Below are 21,029 nucleotides of genomic sequence, written 5' to 3'. Positions count from 1 at the left end.
CTGTGGGCCAGGTACCTTTGGAGGCCAAAGAGGATAAGATAAAAATGAAACAATTCCTGCTCTCAAGGAGCTTACAGTGTCTCAGTGTACACCAGATGTCATTCTGAACAGTCCCCAGGTCTGGATGGTCAGGGCGATTTACAGATTAGGGGGCTGAGTACTCTGTCCCGCAGAGGGGATTCAGCCACCATGGCAACCACCATTACCACCACACTACTGTCACTGATTAGCTCACAAACTTCCAACAAAATGGCAGCATTAGCTCAGAAAGCAGCTGCGACTTCCAGACTCACAGGTCTGTGATCTCCAATCTGCTTAGGTCAATCCTAGGACAGGTGGCAACCTCTCTTACTGTAAATTAACCACCACCTGATTGAACAATAACCTGATTGAACATAAGGGGTTCACTGGTAGTTGTCAGCTGACAAAAACATCACTGAGCTGTATGATTATTCCCTCCAAGAGTTCATGCACCATAAAAACCTCAGAGGTTGACCTAATAGTGACTTTTACAATATAGGGAATCTAAGGAAAACATTAAAAAATAAAATAAAATTTAGGCATGTCTCTTTAATTATCTGTTTAGATTAAACCGGCATCGTCAAAAGGCAAAGTGAAAAATTCTTAGAAAAATTTAAATTACCCAAGAATAGTTTTACTTTTACACCGTCTTATTTCAATCTTAGGTGCTTCATTTTCAATGACGTCTCACCCAGATTACAGAAAACAATTTTGCTTAAGTGTGTAACTCAAAGGGCTTACCATATGAGGTCCTCCATATGTCTCTGTAATTCTCCCATCCTCTGAAAAGCACCCTGCCCCCAACATGTTTACCCTGATTTCAGGCTCAGTCTCTGTGAAAAACCTAATGCTTTGCCCTTTTTCTTCGTCTGGTCATGCTTCACAAACTATTCTACCTCATGGAAATGAAAAAAAAAAAATCATGGTTTCCACACCTTCATACTCAATTTCTTCAGTTTTGTGAAGAAGGTGAATAACGACCATATCGAAAGAAGAAATTCTGTAGTCATGTGCCTACAAGTATGGCACAAGACACAATACATACCATAAGTGTAGCTAAAATGATTGGAAAAGATTTTGATACTACCCCATACAAAAAGCTTCTGAAAAAAAATTACATAAAACATCAAGGTTATCAGCAGTGACTTCCCATCAGCAGAGAGCAAGAGGTGAAAGGAATTCTGGGACACAGGGTAAGATAACAACAAGCCTGTCAAGTACAAACCCTGGTCTCCCAAGCATGTTAATGAGGCAGGTGATAAGCTTTGGGTCAAATTCCCACTTCTACAATCAAATGTTATCACAGTTGGAGCCTTTGAAAAGGGAGCGGTGTCTGTGATACATTAATGTCTTCAAACCTTTCACTGAACTTTGAGAGGTTTGGGAAAACTTAAAGTACTTTACAACTCCAGAAGAGCTATAATTATAATAAGCCTGTTGCAATTGTCAGCAATCCTTAATTTGGGACTTCAGAAGGTCACATAGCTCTTAAAGATACCAAACTGGGTGTTGGTGTCCCTTCTGAACAGAACGCTACTGCACCTGTTGCATAGTGTCTTTCTTTGGTGATGTAAAAGGAGGCAGAGAACAACATCCTAAGCCCTTGGGGATTATGAGACTTCAGAAACCAAATGATGAATCTAGTCGGATGGCAGCTATTGAGGTGATGGATGGGAATCACACCCTTCCTGGCTTCTGAAGCAATAAACTCAGCAGAAATACACAGATAAAAAAGACACCTTATCTACCCAACTTCCTGATCTCATACCCCAGTCAACAAGCAAAGTTGCCACTTGATAGAACTGTAGTTTCTCATGAACTACTTAAGCATCTAACAAGAACATTATTAAAAATGTATTAAAAATGTACTGTTGAACTACATTCTCCTCTTGTCCACCTCCCCCAAAAAAAAAGAATAGTATGTTTCGACAATCTATAAATGATTAGGGAAAATCCCTTTTGGTTATAAGACTCAAAATCAAAAACAGCTTCCCTTCCAAACATTTAACCTTTTGAAAAATAATTCTAGACATACTTTTAAAAAAAGGAAAGTAACAAATAAATAACAGTTTCCATTTATGTAGCACTTTATAAGGACTTTTGCCCCAGGGGTGTGCTGAAGCTTGTTTAAGCTGGCTTAAGAGAGCTGGTAGTTAAATTTTCAATGTGAGCATTTACACTTCAGAAATTGACAAAGGGCACAAATCAGGGTTTGATTTATTATTTTGTTAATCCTCTAGACTTATGAAAGTGATGGAGAAAACATTAATAATATAGATTGTTTTAAAAACATCTCTCTCCAATACATTCTTTAACCCCCAAAGAGGCAGTTGTTAAACATTGACAAGCACATCGTAGAGTTTTCCTAATAATAACTGTGTAAGGTCAGTAGCCTAAGTATTATCCCTATTTACAGATAAGAAAATCAAAGCTGAGAGAAGTTAAACAACATACACAGTTACACTAACATCAGAGTCTGTATTCAAACCTGAATCTTTTGATTTGAAGTCCCAGTGGTCTTTCTGCTATACCAAGCTAATACTAATTTTGTTGAGGTGACAGTCACTATTAATCTATAATGTGTATGTTTCCAAAGGGTATATAAAACCTTTATTGGATAAATTATTAGGAAACATGAAATTGGGAAACATTTAATAATGCCAAATGAGGTCTAAAACATCTCATTGCCATTCACTGCATTTTTTAAGTAAAGTAATGCAGAATCTCTCTCTCTCTCTCTCTCTCTCTCTCTCTCTCTCTCTCTCTCTCTCTCTCTCTCTCTCTCTCTCTCTCTCCCCCTCCCTCTCTCCCTCTCCCTCTTTTCACAGTAATACTCCAGTTAGTCAGACAAAAGAATCCCTTGGCAGTTGATGTATGTGGCCATATGCACAAACAGAAATACACTGAACCTTCTTATGTTAATTGTATTATTGTACTAGGCAAGTCCATTGGGCAAAGTCTCTGATTAGTCCTGGGGAAGATCAATTTCTTTTAGGACAGTTGGGACTTTGCACTTGGTTAGCTACAATGGAACAATATTGACATCATTTTTTTTTTCAAAATAGAGTCTCATTCTCCATCAGTGAATTAACCATGTTCAGTTACCTGTGTGTATGAATGTGGAACATTATATACAAACCCCTAAAAAAAAAAAAGCCCATTTAAATAGAAGGCATAGTTCTTAAGCAATTGAAACCATTTCTAAATGCCCATTCTAAACAAAAATAGTAGGGGCTCGATTACATTTTTTTATTTGTATCATCTACCTCCAAAAATATCCTTACTTGCTATTTACCTCACCAAATGCACTTTTTAAAATATCACTAAAAAAAATCATTGGAAGTGCCAATTTTTTTTTAAGTTTGCTGTTGGGACTAGATAGTAATCAAATTTAGAAAACTATAAATTACATTTAAATTTATTATTTACAAGCAATTAATTATAAAAACAGCCAGGTGGCTTTCATTACATAAATTACTGTTAATGACAGAGACCTCATGCTGCTACTGTATTTAGCATTTGCATGTGTCAAGTGCACATAGGGGTGTATAACTATTTTCTTCAGGGTGGAATTGATCAGTGAAGCACAAGGAGAGCTGCCCAAGTTTCAGATTACACCATTACAAGTTGTGAGAATGTCAATGTTTTAGCAATGCTTGCTACAGGAAACTGTCATGTTTACACAAACACATTTTGTTGCGACTGCTTAAAACTTAGATGCACAGTTATCAGACACAAGACAGCATTTCACTCCATTACTCTGCTTAAAGACCTGGCTTTGGAATATAAACGTTAGCAAACCATTAAAAAAAACCAAAACTCTTCCATTTCTTGGCTAAGATCAGTTAAGGGAAGTATGGCTTTTAGTTAAACAAGCATCCATTAGATACCAACTGTATGCAAGGCACTCTCAAACATGATGAGAAACAAAGGTCCTGTCCTCAAAGAGATAATACTGGTAAATGACATATTTGTCAAGCCTTTAGCATAGTTCCTGGCACACAGTAGGTACCATATGCATGCTTATTCCCTTCCTCTCCTCAAAAAGGTGACTTTCTTCAGGACATTTACTATATGTACATAGACACGTAAACAGGACTCATTGCAAACTTTCTGCTCTAAATCTTGGATGTTTTTAAAACTGATGTGACAATGAAGCAAGCATTGTGTTTGGACTTAGAGTTGGCAGGTTTGAATCTGCACCCTGATAATTACTGCCTGTTGAGTAACTTTAGCTAGGGTTACTCACCCCTCTGAAAGTTAGCTTCTTTATCTGTGAAATGAGGAGCTCTTAGACTAAATGACCTCGAAGGTCTCTTCCAGCTCTAAGTCATATGATCCTGTGTCTGTTTTCCTGCCAAAGTATAGTAAAGAAAAGAAAAAGTCTCCAATCTTCACTTTGGTACCACGTCTCAAACCTTTATTTAGAGGTATGTGTATATATGTACGTATATGTGTGTATGCGTATGTGTGTGTGATGTTCTTTGTTCTTGGGATTCTGAGAAGAAATAATTTAATTTTTTTATTCCTGAAATTTTTAAAATACATGCAAATAACAAGAGAAGAGAGCTTTATGCAACCACTCAAGGTTCATAGGTAATCTTTGATCTCATTGAAATATGGACTATACTTGCCAAAAGTGGAAATAACATTAGCACAGTTCCAATTACATTCTATTACCAACTCCAAACTGATGGAGATATAAGAATGTATGAGAAAATCAACCTGCTAATGATTTATGGAAAGGATTCCTAAACTCTAGGCAACTGTTTCCAAAGTAAAATGAACTTACAGGGTGAAATCACTTCAGGGACTGGCCCTCCTTTTTCTTCCTTCCTCTGGCTTTGAACAATTTCACTGTTCATCACAGCCACCGAGAAATGGTAAATGGAAAAAGACTGGGATGAAAGCCAAACTAGTCTTTTGTTTCTTGGTAGCCAACCTAGCAAAAAGGTTTGGTAGGAAAAAAATGTTCAAGAATGCTGGCCAAAATATACTATGAAAATGGTCATAATTTTTAATGCCATTTGTATTTTATGCTACTAGTATCTATTATCATTGGTAGTGTTCTCTACTTAAAGAATGAACTCAGCACAAAAAAAGAGAGTTCATAAAAAGAGAGAAGTTATCATGGTGTAAAAGGAAGATTACTAGAGAAGCCAAAGAGAAAGAATGAGAGGAAAAATGAAATTATGAGACAGGAAGAAAACGTCAATTAAACCAAAGGAGGAGGATGTATGGTGATTATATGAGGGTTATTATTAATGATAATAAAATATTTTTTTTAAGACAACACTACAACTAATTTATTTAGTCTCTTGGAGTAAGGGTATAACATCCCAAAATTGGAAGATACTCTTAAAGGGGCAATACAAAATCTGATAAATTCTGGTCATGTGATTGTGGGCAGATCTTTGAACCTCTTTGTGCTTTGGGCAACACCCTAGGACCCATTCATTCTCTGTTGTCCAACAAAGGTTCTCCACACCGATAGAGTAAGAACCACTCTACTCTGCAATTACTTATATCTCCTGTAGGAAGGTTATTTCATTAAGGACTTGCAGGTATGCATAGGTGAGTGCAGGGGCCATCTTGTTTCGGTTTTTTTCTCACCAAGGCCTGGGGTAAATAGGTAATAAAGGCTGAGTAGAGTATGTTTACAGTGTTCAGGTGACAGTGACAGAAAAGAAAGACAAGCAGGTCCCATATGATGCCATGACCAGAAAACATCAGCTATGACCACTTGGAATCCCAGGCAACTGAAATTATGAGTACATCTGGTTTAGTGCAAAAAAAAGGAGTATCACAGATACTAATCTTTCTCCACTGACATTCAGCGATTTTCAACCACTATATGTGTGAATGAGTTTAACTGTTTCTAGTCTCATGAGCTATGTCTGTTTATTCTAGGAACATGCATGTTCCTTTAAGGTATTGTTTTATTTTTGACTCTGTATCCTTAGGGTTTAGCATAGTATCTGAGCTGTAACAAATGTTTTTATTTTAAAAAAAAACAAACTCCTAATCCTAACCTTTGTCTTCTGACTTTTATTTTTTTCTCATATCCTCCAGATATGAGATGCCAACTTTTTGGCTCTGGGCAAATCTTAACCTCCCTGTACCTCAATTTCCTCATGTGTGAAATAGGGATAGTAACAACATGTAATCTTACATGGTTACTGTGAAATTAAAATGAACCACATGTGCAAACTACAACCTTTAAAGTGTTATATAAATGCTACGTTATTATTATATTTTGTCTTTGTAGCCCCCCCAATGAAGACAACGCCTGGCACACAGTGGGGGGTTTTAGGTGCTTTACTGGTTGATAATCACCCTTTCCCAAACCAGCAAATCTTCCCCTCCATTGTCAATCACCTGGCAAAGGGAAGTATGGTGACGGTAGGGGTGATGTCTACCCCCTCTTCCTATCTGTTATTATATATCTCTCACTGTCCTAGCAGGATTACAATTGCGTATTCAGCTTCAGGAGAGATATGAAGGCTCATGCCTAGGTCATCTTTATCACTGCCAAACACTATGTGTGTGCACATCTGGGACCCGTGCTCCCACTCATTGGTATGGGCCAATACAGTCCTAGCCAATTCAGTTTATTTACCTTTTTCTTTTTTGTGGGGGGAGGAGGATATCCTTAGCACACTGGAAAAGAAGCAACATGGTAGATAGCTAGAGGGCTAGCCTTGGAACCAGAAGACCTGGGTTCTAGTCTCACCTCTGATACATAGTACCTATGTGACTCTGGGCAAATAACTGAACCTCTTAGCATCCTGGTCAACTCTCTAAGACTAAGTTGCACATAATGTGCCAACTCGCAAGGGGCAAATCAGCACAAATAAACTCTCTGAATCTTAGTTTTATGTGTTGGTTCTTTTTCTCCACCTAAAACATATGGAAAATAAAACCTAGAGAGAGGACGGTTGGGCTGTTGTGAGACTAAAACAAGATATATCTAAAGTACTTTGCAAATATTAAGGCATCAGATAAGCCTTAATCATTGCTACCGTTGTTGTATAGAGTATACCAATGGTTTTCAAAGTGTTATCCTTATGACAGTCTTACGAAAAAGACAGTCAAATTATTATTTTCTCCATTTCCCAGATGAGGAAACTGAGGTTTGAATAGGTAGAGAGACTCTTCCTCAGAGACAGTTAATTAGGAAATAGCAGAGCTATGCCTTGAACCCAGGCTTCTTGAGTCCTGAAAGAGGAGTGACTTCTTCTACTCCTGACATAATCATTCATGAAGGATGATTCATGAGATGAGGGAGGAAGAAAGGGGGAAACAGAACAAAAAGGGTGAGATATATATAATTATAGAAACTAATTACTAATTGTGGCACCGTTATGCCCAGAGATAGATATAGTATTCTCAAAGAGGATATTAAACAGGCAATGTAGTACAGTGGAAAGAATACTGAATTTGGAGTGAAAGGACCTGAGTTCAAATCTTAGCTCTTCCGTTCACTACCTTGTTTCACCTCAGGCAATCAATCAATGATCAATTCTTAGGTGCCACCTTTGTGCCAAGCACTGTGTTATACTCCGGGGGATACAAAGGCAAAAAATAAGCAATGCCTGACCTTGAGAAGCTTATATTCTAATAGGGAAGACAACATATATGCATCATGTCACTTTTTGGGGGCCTCGGTTTCCTCAACAGTGAAACGAGAGTGTTGGCATAGATGACCTTTAAGGTCCATTCCAGATTCAAATCAGTGAATCTATTTAAATACAGTATCTTAGGGGTGATACATCATGTGGAGTCACACAAAATGCCGGCATGATCATATACATTTTAAAAGGGAAGAATATTCCTTGCCCTCTCACTGTCCATGCTTTACAATCATTTTCAAAGAAGAAAATGCACCCCAAAAGCCCTTCAGTTATTCAAATGCGAGGATCAGGAGGAACACACATTAAAAAAAAAGGATGAAATAAAGAATGCTGGACCATTCAGACAGTGCATAATTTAAAAAACAAGTATTTCACTATCTATTTTCTGTCTCTTAGCACCAAAATCAATAACCAAATTAAAAGCAAATATTAAAAATTGGAAAAAGGACAAAAAAGAAGACAAATTCAATTTTGATGCCAAGTGTTAAGATGCCAAAATTAATCCTGGATCAGAATTCCATTTGCCCAGCTTTACAACTAAGCTGCAAACCACTGAAAAACCAGATTCACTATGGACCATCACAGTCCTCACTTTAAGTTTGCTGGTAGGAATGGCACCACTCTAAGCGCCTTTGGCATGTCCAGGCTCCAATTTTCATATCATTCCCAAAGTACCCAGTTAATGTAACAGTCTCCACTAAACCAAGCTATAAACAAACCTTTAGCTGGAAAGATGCATCTATTCGTTTATAATCTGTTACCTGGAAAAAAGCAGAAGGTCTCTCTAGCCGCCTGATCACCATATCAATGACACATGCCACAAGAGAGAAGCACAAGTTTATTTGATTGATCATGGTAGATAAACTCCAAATAACAGAGAAATTAACAAATGCTTGACATTTGCTCAACATCCATTATTCTGACACTGCTTTCAGAATTTCAAAGCCTGGGAGTATGCTTAATCAACATTCATATTCCCTTGAGAGCTCCAGGCACCATATTGCGCCCCGCCTTCATACTGATGAAAACTGCATATTGGCCATTTCCAAAATGTTCTGGGACTCCACACAGGGCCCCTTCTCTCTCTTGTTCCTGCTCTGCAGTTTTCTTTTAAACACTTCCAGGACAAAAGCATCTGCCAGTTTTTCTCTCTGGGGATGTATGCAAAATGAACTTAACAGTTTTAAGGCAGGAGTAACCCTCACATCTAAATTCATTCATAGGACAGAAAAGGGCCTAAGAGGCCTCTCCAGGGACAAAACCCTGCTGAAATTCCCCCCACACACAACAGTGGGAGCTTTATAAAATCTAAGTCCAGACAATTTCCATTTCAAATGCCCAACATAGCATGACCTTTGTCAGATCTCTGAGCCCGTGATGCACCCATGATTTTTTATTCTAACCAGCACAGACATTAGACAGGGCACTACTGCTAAGCAGGAGGTTCAATATTTGCATGCTCTTCTATTGTGAAAATGGAACAGTGACAGCACTGTGTCAAATGCTTTTCCTCCTATAACTTTAACTCCATGGGAGAGGCATGGCTGACAGATGACTCTCCAACATCTGTGTTATGTACACTGCACAGCTGAGGAACCCTGGATCACTGTCATAGTATCTCAGGGGTGACCTATACCTTTCTCAGATCTTTTCATTAGCTTTCCCTGCTTCACCCTCCCACCCAACCCCCCCCCCCAAATGGATAAAGGCAAACACAATATATTTTTTAGTAAAAAAGAGTAAATATGGCAAGAAAGATTAACATAATTTATAGTCATTAAAGCTGCTCACATAGCAGCTCAGCATATGTTGTATAAATGTCCTATACAAAATAATTTATCAGATCTGACACATTGCACATCATATTGTATTATTTAATATGCTTACTAAAATTTCATGGATCAAGCACCACTTCTGAAAGCACACAGAATGCACTGGAAAATATTTCTTCATCTCCTGTGATTTATTTTGATTACCTTTTACAGCTACATGATAAAGTGGAAGTTGCAAAATTACAAGGTTAGGGTTTACCCAGCTATTGCTTCATATAGTAAAATATAACAAATGGTTCCCTGTCTGTGTGGTATTTTAGTTTCATTGAGTATTAAGGAGAACACCACACTAAGCACTTAGCTCCCTACTGAATATTTTAATATTTTTAAATAGGCCCTAAAACAAATACTCTGACCCAACAGGAAAGAAAAATGGGCTGAGTCCTACAAAAGAGAAGGGAATAGTCTGCTCCTCTCTGGGAAGGAGAATTAACTCTTTCAGACTACTAAAAGACCATAATAGTCTATTAAGCCGTGGAGTGAGAATTAGCATGGTATGGTGGACAAGAGGGTTAGCCTTAGAGGCAGGATGACTTTCAGTTAAGCCCTGCCTGACACTTACCCATCAGTACTCCAGGCAATAAAAGTTACCAATAAGTTGCTGACCTGCATCAATGAAGGGAGTTTCCCCTGCATTAATTCCCTAAATTGATGAAATCACATCTCAGGACCAAAATACTGGCCAGGATCATGGTAAAGAACATAGCCTCTATCCTCAAAGAATTTACAAATCTAACGAAGGAGGGAATGCACACAGATAAGCCACGTAAATATGTGCTGTATAGGTAATTCCAACATTCAGCACCTGAGACAGAATGGCGCTACAAAGGGACTTTCTAGTCCCGTTTTTGGTTGAAATCCTTTCTTTCAGGCAGAAACTTTTAGTCTTCCCAAAGAGAGAGAGACAAAGGTTAAGAGAAATTAAGGAGATACAGAGGATATGAATGATATAAATAACTGGGACCAATGTATATTTTTTAAAAACAAATAATTTTGGTGGGTCTAACGGTTTCTAAAAACTATAGGATCTTATTAAAATAAATGCCAATATCTCCGTGCTGTTCCTGTCCTCTCCTTTTTAATTTGGGGGGTTTTAGGGTAAAGATTTAATGTTCTCTATGAACGATTTGATTAATATGCACAACACCTGGGATGAAAGGAGAATACGGAACATTAATAAAGAAACGATTATTCTTAGGGACCAGGTCTTGTCTCTCTGTGTTAGTGATAGTTGACAAGGAAATTACCCCATGGTCTCCAAAATAATAATAATTCTCCCACAAGTAATATGCTTAGATGCCACTAGAGATGCTCCATATGGTTCTAGGTGAGAGTGTATAAGTACTGTAGTTCAAAAAGCAGGATTTAATCTCTTCAAACTCCTGACCTACCTGTCAAACACCAGGAGACCCAAGTAGTCAGTGGGATTCCTAACTTGAGCGAGAGAAAAACCCAGAAACCATATTCCAGAGCTATACCCTGATGGAATTGTCATTTTTAGATGAATAACAGACTAGTGTACGGATGCTTAGGGCCATACCATATTATAGTGACACTGACAAAGACAGGGAATAAAGTAGTACTGGTCCCTAATCCATGAAGTCATCCAAGTTCACCACAAAAAGGATGTACCTTTCTGACCTAGAAAAAAAGAGAGATGCTTAAAATTCAGAAACAGTGCTTTGTTTATGTAAATGCCAGTTAATGAAACACTAAACAGCCTCGAGAAGAACTACCTCACAAGGGCTGTCAAATCACTTTACCAAGAGTCATGGGATTTTTAGACAGATGAGACCCAACTCTGAAACTCAGTAGTCTCCTTCTTATGAAGGAAATCGGTGAGGCTGTAGGTGCAGGAAGTTTTATCAGAGAGGCAACAAGGACATGGTGTGAGGGGGAGTTCGAATGTTACAGATTCCTACTGAAACTCAACACCCTCTCAACCCCCCAATTTCTAGACAAGAATTACATTTCGCCTTTCTGAGAATATTTTCTGGTTGCAAACCAACCATTATGAACCTTTCAGTGAATCATTGAATGGGCCACTTAAAGGAATAAACAATTACAAAAATGACTCTGTCACAAGCGTCTACATTTTATTTTATTTAGTGACGTAATAAGCTTAGGGGCATATATCAGGTCCAAAATGGTCTTGGTCATTAATTTAAGCAATAAATCATAGGCCTTGCCAACAATGACGGAAAACAGATGCTAACAAGGAAATGTATTATTTAATATTGCCATGTGTTATAAAAATGTAAGTGTGTTTAAGACGTGTCTTAAATTTTTATAATAATATGCATTTAATACATTACTGTTTTGACACACAAGGGAATCAAATTTATAGGTCCCATTCTGTAGATTCTTCTTCTCCTGTGAACACAAGAGCATATTATAGAGGTTTTTTTTCCCTTGAAGCAAGAAGGGAAAACCTTTAAAGTATATGCTTGCAACTATATCTAACTGGTTGTCGTGCTGTTTTGTGGTAAATAATGGTGGCACTGAAACTCATTAAAAGGGACAAATCCACAAATTCTGACTGAATGTAAAAGTATCAGTTTTTAAAACTATAAATGACAAAGAAGAAGCTTTACATTCTCTGTAAATAAGAGAGAGAACTCATTTAAATCAGGTCCTCCCTCGTTTGGGATCCCCTACCATCTACATATTAATTGTTCAAAATTGTTCCACAAGATATAAAACTGAAGTATAAATCAGAAAATTATATATTCAAAATCTGGGGAAATTTTTAAAATCCTTTCCTCATCCACCTCCTCATGAAAAAATGCTAAGAACTACCCTTACAGAGAGAGTGTGAAAACTGGCCAACTCCAACACAAAGGTACTCTGTAATCTTTAGTATATCCAACATCAAATCTCTCTCCATCCCTACCTAATGTTCCTTCTTACAAATAGCAAAGCTTACCCCATCAGGTTGAACTTATGAAGACTGGGCAAAGGAGTCTGGGGATGGGAAATATATTCTTTTTTTTTTTTTAATCCTTGTTTCATTTTACCGATATGTCTACTCAGTTAATAGCAATTTCTGTTTACATATGATTTTTTTTTAAACTTCCTTTCCCAATCAGCTCTCTTAACTGCCTATATACTCTCCAGCCCTTTTTCATATGTAGCCTACAGTATATGCTTTAAAACACTTGAGGAAGCAGGGCTTGGAGTATGGAAACTAAATTTTCTTCATTAAATCTACTGAAGCAGATATTAAAAATGCATTTAATATACTGGAGATGGTCGGTGGGCACCGCTGACTGTGACAGGCCAGTTACTGATGATCTGCCGTCAGATGGCCTTCTCAGCAGGAGTCTGTGTCTACGGCTGCTGAAGGACAGCAATATCTTTCCTTGTGTGTAAGCTCTATTCATCTCCCAAGTATTTACTACATCACAGGCCTCTGCACACAAACCCAGCGTTTCAGCGCATGCTAACAAATGATGGATAGCCTAGTCAATTCGTTATGTCCTGAAAGCGTGATTTCCTGCCATTCCAATCATCAAACCTCTAGAGCCTTCAGAGCTGATCAGTCCTGGAGAATATATTTTGCAGGCTCTATTAAAGGAGTGGAAGTTCTTTCCATTAGGGTCCCGAAACTTTTTTTTTTTTTTTTAAGAAAAAAGCCATTACTCAAGGCTGAGTATTCAATAAAGGTTCAGGTCATATACCACTAACATGGTAAAGAGGGAAAAAAGGAGAATCCTTCAAACAGTAGGTAATAAAAGAGTGGGTTTTAGTTTCTAATTAAACTTTCTAATTCTTTTGCATTAAGAATCAATTGATATTTTAAAATAACTTGTTTTAAATATGTATCGGGTTATAGTACTTGGCTAAAACTGGATGCAGGCATAGGAACTTTCCAAAGGACACCCAATTTGTGTACTGTTAAGTTTTGTGAAACAAGCCATCACTAGGGTCCTCCTAATTGTGTTCTCCCAATGGGTTTTTTTATAAATATTTTGGTAATGGGATTTCCATATAATTGGTTTCTTTTGTAATACCATGCATTGCTTTTTTACATTTAAAAACCACTGATTTGGGAAGGGATCCATGGACTTCATATTGCCAAAGGGTATCACGATACAAAATAAGGTAGCCCATTTCCCTCCTTACTATAACGGGACAGATCCCTTAAAAGGTTGAAAGATAACAGACTAACTTGCCAAAGAAATAAATCTGAAAAAACCCTAAAGAGCATTTTTTTCTTGGCATGGTGATATATATCAGACATCTCTTCTATGAACCATAAGCCAATTTAAAAAAATAGCTTCAGTTTATCTATGGAGTAGAAATATACCTAGGTATACCTACATACAGTGGCTTAAAAATATTAAACTATAAAATGGATCTACCTACCACAACTAATAAGCTATCTAGACTATGATTCCTTGTGCTTTTCAAAAATAAGATGCTTTTAAAAAATGGAACAACTGACTGCAAATAAGCATCTGGAAATGCTATTAAAAAAACCTTTTTCTGGCCTTCAATTTAACCAATAGGTTGGTAGCTATAATGCACCATATTTAGCACAAGCTTCAGTTCACTGCCCTGCCATTCACCTCCACCTTGACCTGAAGATTAAGCTCACTTTTATTACACACAAAGGTCATCTGTATTAGGTCAAAATTCAAAGTCCCTTGTCAGAAAAGGTTGATATATTCCAACCTTTCCTACGCCAATGCATCAAATTTTTCATGGTGAAGTCATATTCAGCAGACAGTATATTCAGCAATTTATTGTGCCATTGTAATACAGCACAGAATACAATTGTCCAAAAAGCTATCCCATGAATAAAATATTTTTCATGACAATGTACCAAATCTAGTCTTTTTGTGAACCTCAAACAGATGAAATACATCTAACTAGGTCTTGCTTTCATACTTCAGAGAAATAGTACAAGAAATAATTATCCTGTATGATCTATAGTATGTTGGAAAGGCTATGGTATAATGATTGTTTTTATCTACCACTCCAGTCTTATCTATAGGTAATATTTGTTCCTGGTGACACTCAGGAAACAAACTCAGCTTAGCAAAGTCAGATGCAAATTAAAAACCTCTATCACTTTTTGGTAAGTTTTGCTATTTCTGTTTCTATCCATACCCAATAGCCTCAGTTGAAGCTACCAAATCAGAAATCATCTCCATTTGCTCACACCCACCAATATTGACATGTTCACCCAAACTCAGAAGATAAAATTAACTACAAGAAGAAAAGTCTTAGTAGAAAATTTGATTTTACTGCTTCAGAGACTGTGTGCAATAATAAAACAAGTTTAAGACAAAAGTTTCTACTTTGTATCCCTGAATATACTATTAGCAGTAAAAAGCAAGATTTTCAAGTTAAAAAACATTTCTTAAACAGGCTTGTTAGTAGCCCTTGTATTTAGGAAACATTTATTTTACAACGAGCAGAGATATTCTGATAGAAAATATATTTCGAGGAGATTCATTTCCAACTATTTTGGAAAGAATGGATTGTTCTTAGGTTTTCCTCATTAATAATAATGGCTCAACTAAGCTTTCACATTAGTTTCCCAATCTAGATCAGACTACAAAAGCTCAGGTCCTGAGACTTGTCCTGGACTTAACATCAGCAGGGTAGAGATCTGACTTCATAACCAGCAATCACCCAGCCTCCTTTCGGAAATATCAGTCACCACATTCTTGCCAAGCTGAAAACAGCAAGGAAGAAGACATCCACAACTGTGAGGTGCTTCTGACAAAGTAGAGGGGACAAGAAAAAGGATTAAAAAATCTCCAGGTCTCTAAAAGCAAATGATACCTGCTCCTACTCTTTTATTACCCTGCTGGTCACACTGGTTACACATTAAGAGCAAGGAAAAAGGCCAAATCCCAAATATTACCCATCTTTACAACAGCAATATGGTGGATCTTCTGTAGCTTCATTTATGACCTTTGCCAGTTAACATACAAATTAGGCTTCCATCAATCCTGTTATAAAATTTTAACTTAATAGATACCTTTTGTTATGTTAATAGTTTCCATTATGGACCAGCACAATACTAAGTGCTGGGGTGGGGTAGGGTGTATAAATACAAAATACAGTCCCTTCCCTCAAGGATGGTGTCAAAAACCAAAATAGCTTCAAATTAATTCATCTATAAAATAAGGATGGTAGACTAGACAATTTCTAAGGACTTGGCCTTTAGGCCTGCATTCTCATTACAGTAATTAGGTTAACAGCAAATAACTTTACAATAACATCTGTGGATATTTGAAGCAATAGTCAACAAAACTAATTTTAACACAATAGGGAACCTGAAGCATCTTCTGGAGTTCAGTGAAATGGGACTTAACCTGTAGATCAACATTTTTAAACGGAGCTGACCCAATGCAAAGAGACACACAAGTCATGAGAGGTTAGGCATAGGCAACTCCCACTCCATCAAGATAAGATGACAGAAGGTCAAGTCCCAGAAGGGAGATTCTATTGTGATAGTGTAGCATAGTGGAGAGAGCTCTGAACTTGTTCTGGAGACCAGAAGAGTTGGGTTCAAATCCAGTCTCAGATATTTCCTAGCCAGGTAGCCCCAGACGAGTCACATAACCCCTCTAAGAATCAGTTTCTTGTGTGTAAAATGGGGATGAAATAATGCATATAAAGCATTCTGTAAACCTTAAAGTTCAATATAGGGATGAGCTATTATTAATGGCACCTATATTATTTGGTGGATTCCTATAGCCATAAGGGAGGTCAATTTATATCCCCAGTCCTATACTATTTTTGACATATAAATCATTCCATACACTCATGTCTTACCTAACACTAAAAATATTAAGTTAAAACCTTAAGAATAGGAAAGACATATTTCTTCTGCATAGATATCCCTCACAAAACAAAAGAGACATTTTCTTGGGTTATTGTACAAAAATCAGATGTTAATAAATTAAGTCATGTTTTTCCCGTTGCTCTATGTTATATAATTCAGAGCTATTTTAATCTTCATTTCTGATTGATGGCTTGGCAGTATTTCATAACACTCATGCTTTATATTTGTCTACCCCTTTTCCACACTCAAATAGTTACTGATCTCTGAAAAGATACACTGAGGGAGCTCTCTAGATAAAGGAATCTTTCCTCAATACTTCTTATCAGATGTTTATATGACCTAAGAACACTCACCTGTTCAGCTGTGGGAGTCCCTGCCCCTCCTCCTTTTTGGTTTAAAAGACCATAACTAAGATTCTGTCTCATCACTAGTCCATTTGCCATCTTGGCTCAATGGTGCTTGAAATGTAAGTTAATTTTAAATTTTATTATCTTTTGCTACCACACTATCAGCAAAATAAACACTAGACTAGCCTACCTTCGGTAGAAGCTCATATGAATGTTGGAGATTTGTAAATCAGAAACAAATTTAAAATGCCAAATGAATAACAAGTAATACAGTTTGCTCACACCATGAATAATAGGATGCCTTGAAGAATTAGACCTATGTTAAACTAAACATTTTACCACATGGCAAAGAATCCCTATCACCATGTCAATAGTAGGCGAATAAAAAGGTTTTGACCCTGGCCTTACGTGCATCTTGAGACCGAATTGAGGCATTTCCTATTCTACCAGTTTTATAAATGGAGGAAAAGATGAGACTTCCAACTCATGGGACTAGATGATCTCTAAAGACTTCTCTAGTTCTAAAATTTTATGAACCTGTTGAGATAATCTTCTCTCACCAGTTGAGAGGGTCAAAGTTCACAGACTGCATATGTTTCTATTTGTTTACTCCCTCTTATGAGGTAGTAAAGCTAGAAAATGAGTTAAAGAAGATAATGGAAGCTAATGTGCCCTTAAAAAATGACCCATATCCATTCACTGGAAATTTGGTAGGCATATTGTAGTTTTCCAGGTTTTTCAAGTGTTGCTTTTTTTTAAACTGCTAGTCCAAATTACCACCTCTAAGAAACAATGATCTGCTCCTTGCTTAAACATCCTCAGAAATAAGATTGTGTTAGTGGAGTAGATTTTCATCCAATTCCTTGAAAATATCAACCTAAGCTTCACAGGGGCTAGTTTGAGAAAAAAACAATAGTATGTATGGATGACTGGTTAAAAGATATTGGAGCAAAGTTATGACTTTTTGATGGGACTTAGTATAATGAAGTACCCATATTATCATAAAAGAACATTGATCGGGGTCCCCTTATGCAGGATGTACATATGGAAAGTTCAATTTTCCTACTTCAATTTGGGTCACAGAGTGACATATATCAGTTGACTTAGAAGCTATATAACTTCTGAAGACAAAAATTCAACTCATATGGCAAAAATGTTGCCAAGTATGAAATAAATATATGATAGTAAATTCAGTCTGCTTTTGTCTGGAAGTCAAATGATAAAATATTATTACTTTAAGTTTAAATTGAACCTTTTCTCCAAGGAGGAAATATTTAATTTCTCTTTATTGTACAAGTAAACATACTGGTATGTGTTATTACTTAGTAACTTAAAATTCCATGTTTGTAACGTAGACTTAAAAAATGAATGAAGTCACTAATCTAATTTGATTCCCATAAAAATGAAGCATTTCCCCCACTCTAATAGTAAATATAGTCAATGTGCGGATTCTTCTGGGGATAACATTAGCTATGCTTTTCTTTGAACTGCTCCCTTGTAATGATTGCAATTCTTACTCTTACCTTTACATGAAAAGCAAAACAAGAAGGTAACGGTTTCTGAAAATGGGTAAAAACAGCTTTTAGGGCAGAAGAGTCACACATCGAACGAAAAAGTCCTTTACAAGGAGTTGAACCTCAATAGCCATTCAATAACCAAATAACACTGCCTCAAACCTTTTTTTTTATTTTGGAAGTAAAGAAAATACTCAGAATAGTCCTATGGATTTTCCCCCCAGCCATGATGATATAGCTTCACAATCAATGTAAAGAACACCTCTGATCACCATTCCAGAACACATGAATTAGCAGTATTTTTGAAAGTCATATCAATGAATTTTTTTCACTAGTAGACAAAACTAGAATTCCGAGTTCAGGTTTTCTGCCTTTAGGAACCACTTTCACCTATTCCCAACTTTAATCTGTCACTTTTATCTCTAAACACTATTTGGTGAGATTATCAACTCCAACGGGTACAATTATAATCTCATGAAAAATAACTTCCAAGTCGACATATCCAACCCTAATCTCTCTCATAAACTCTAGTACCACTTCACCTTCCTACTAGATGGTTCCACCTCAAAGTCCCATCAGTATCACAAGCCCAAAATGTCCAAAATAGACCTCATCTTCTCCTTCCTAAAACCATGCCTCCTTCCAATTTTCCTGTTTCTGTTGAAGGTACAATCATTTTCCCATTAACCTAGATCCACAACCTTGGAGTCATCCCTGACTCCTTATATTTAATCAGCTGATAAATCTGAGCTAGCAATTCTGCCTACCTGCACAACATCTCTTTCCCAAACACTGCTTCCACTCCACTCATATACATGTTCCTTTCATTACCTCCACTTGTACTGCAACAGCCTCTTCATTTATCTCCAACCTTCCATTTTTTCCCATCTCCAATCTAACTTCTACCCAACTGTCCCAATATATGGATGAGGCCATGTCATTACCATGCTTGAAAATCTCTGGCAGTTTCCTATTGACTCTATGATAAAATAAAAATTCCTCAGTCTGGCATTTAAAGTCCTCCACAACCTGGCTGCCACCTATCTTTGTAGACATTTACTATGACTCCTCTTCATTCACATTGTGTTCATCCACACTGGCCATACTGTGGCTTTGCCATCTTCTGTCTCTCTGCCTATAATGTACTCTTTCATCAGCTCTAACTCTTAAAATCCCTGGCTTCCCCTGATTTGTATATGCTCTCTCTCTAATCATCTTACATTTGTTTACCTACATTATTACGTATTGTACACCTATGCTAGAATAAAGGATCCTAGAAGTCAAGAACATCTTCATTTTTTTGTCTCGGCATCCCTATCAATTAGTATTATTACACGTAAAAGCTTAATAAGCTCTTGAATTGAATTGCTACCAAAAATGTATAGATAGGATACTATCAAAAAAATAAGAAAACTGAAAATTGAGAAATTTAATTCAAAATTACAGAAATAAGATCATATATGCATGAACTATACAACTAAAGTGAAAGAATTATGCAACTCTCTAGGCTGTCCCTTGAAGTCTCTGAATCTGAGCATTTCAAAGAAAAGAATTGAGTCATTATGAAAGATTTGGGGCAAGTTTCTAGCATCTGGGCTGCGTTTTGTCTGCTGAGAAAGACTTAGATATTCACTGTCAAGTGAGCAAAACACACAGATAAACTTCCTTTTGTTATCATTTCTGTGTCAGTTCCCTGACCTTGCCTCACACTGCAAACTGGATTTTGTACATTGGAGTATAAATGTGGTCTGTGCTAGGCCAAGCAATCAATTCTTGACCCTGAAAGTCCCTGGTTAGTCCGAGTTACTGAGTAAAACTGAATTAGCAAGTATGAAGGGCATTAACGTTTAGGTGGGTAATCCTGTGAAGTCTTTTGAGATTTTATTACCCTGAGATTTTATTAACCAATAAAAAATGGTCCAAATACCACAAAATGACTATGCAACCAAACAGAATCTCAAAGAGGAAGAAATGTGGGAGGAAGTCATGTAAAGTCAACATGACTAACAAACCCAAACTTTAAGAGAATTTGGAAGGGAAATCAGAGACCCTTAGAATGAAAGACCAAGAAGAATCATAATACTATGAAGTCTAATGCTCAGAATGAGTGACAGATAGCAACACGTTCAAAAGGCAGCAACAACAAACATGGGAGGCAATGCTTAAGGAAAATAGAAAGCAATTGCTTGTCCCCCATCTTGGCAAAGATGGAGCCAGTGAATGGACGACAAAGAAACAAGTATTTATTAAGCATTTATCATGTGCCAAAGACTGTGCTAAGCTTCTGAGATACAAATACAAACAAAAAGAAAGACAGTGCCTGTTCTCAGGTATCTTACATTCTAATGGAGGGAAGGCAGCTAATTAAAAAGGGTATGGGGAAGATAGGGAGAGGGCATGGTGACAAAATCTGGAAAGTTAGAAGCACATCTGGGTAGGGAATAAAACAGAACCAGCTTGGACCTATCCCCAAAACGGAGACTGCCAGAAGGAACTCTTCAATAGGACAAGGGCACCAGCATGGCAGAGGCAAGAAGCAGCTGAGACATGTCATGGGGGTGAAGTCTAGAGAGTCAGAAGCATGGAGAGGAGGAGAATAAAGCATAAAGTATAGAAAGCAGAACTAACTCAACTCTGAACCTGCATTTGTCTTTTCTAGAAAGAGAAATGATCATCAAAGTAGAAAAGTAACTCACTGGAGTCCCAAATAGGTTAAGAGAGAAACTTACATAAAGCATCCAGGTGCTTTAACACTAAGTTTCCAAGTTCTGATGAATTTTTTTTTGAAAATGAATGAACTTGTAGGTACTACATCAAAGCCACTAATGGTAAAGTTCAAAAATTCTTAGAGAATGGGAAAAGTGCCAGAATCCTGC

The 21,029-nt window shown here is 37.1% G+C and overlaps 1 protein-coding gene across 13 annotated transcripts in view; it reads right to left on the bottom strand.

The window, feature by feature from the left end:
• CDIN1 (CDAN1 interacting nuclease 1) overlaps positions 1 to 21,029 on the bottom strand; it is a 261,023-nt gene that overhangs the window by 226,562 nt on the left and 13,432 nt on the right. The window lies entirely within an intron of this gene.

Source organism: Notamacropus eugenii, chromosome 7 (assembly GCF_028372415.1).
Source record: "Notamacropus eugenii isolate mMacEug1 chromosome 7, mMacEug1.pri_v2, whole genome shotgun sequence".
In the NCBI taxonomy this organism is placed as follows: Eukaryota; Metazoa; Chordata; class Mammalia; order Diprotodontia; family Macropodidae; genus Notamacropus; species Notamacropus eugenii.
The sequence above is the reverse complement of the archived record's forward strand: the minus strand, read 5'-3'. Positions and strand labels throughout refer to the sequence as shown.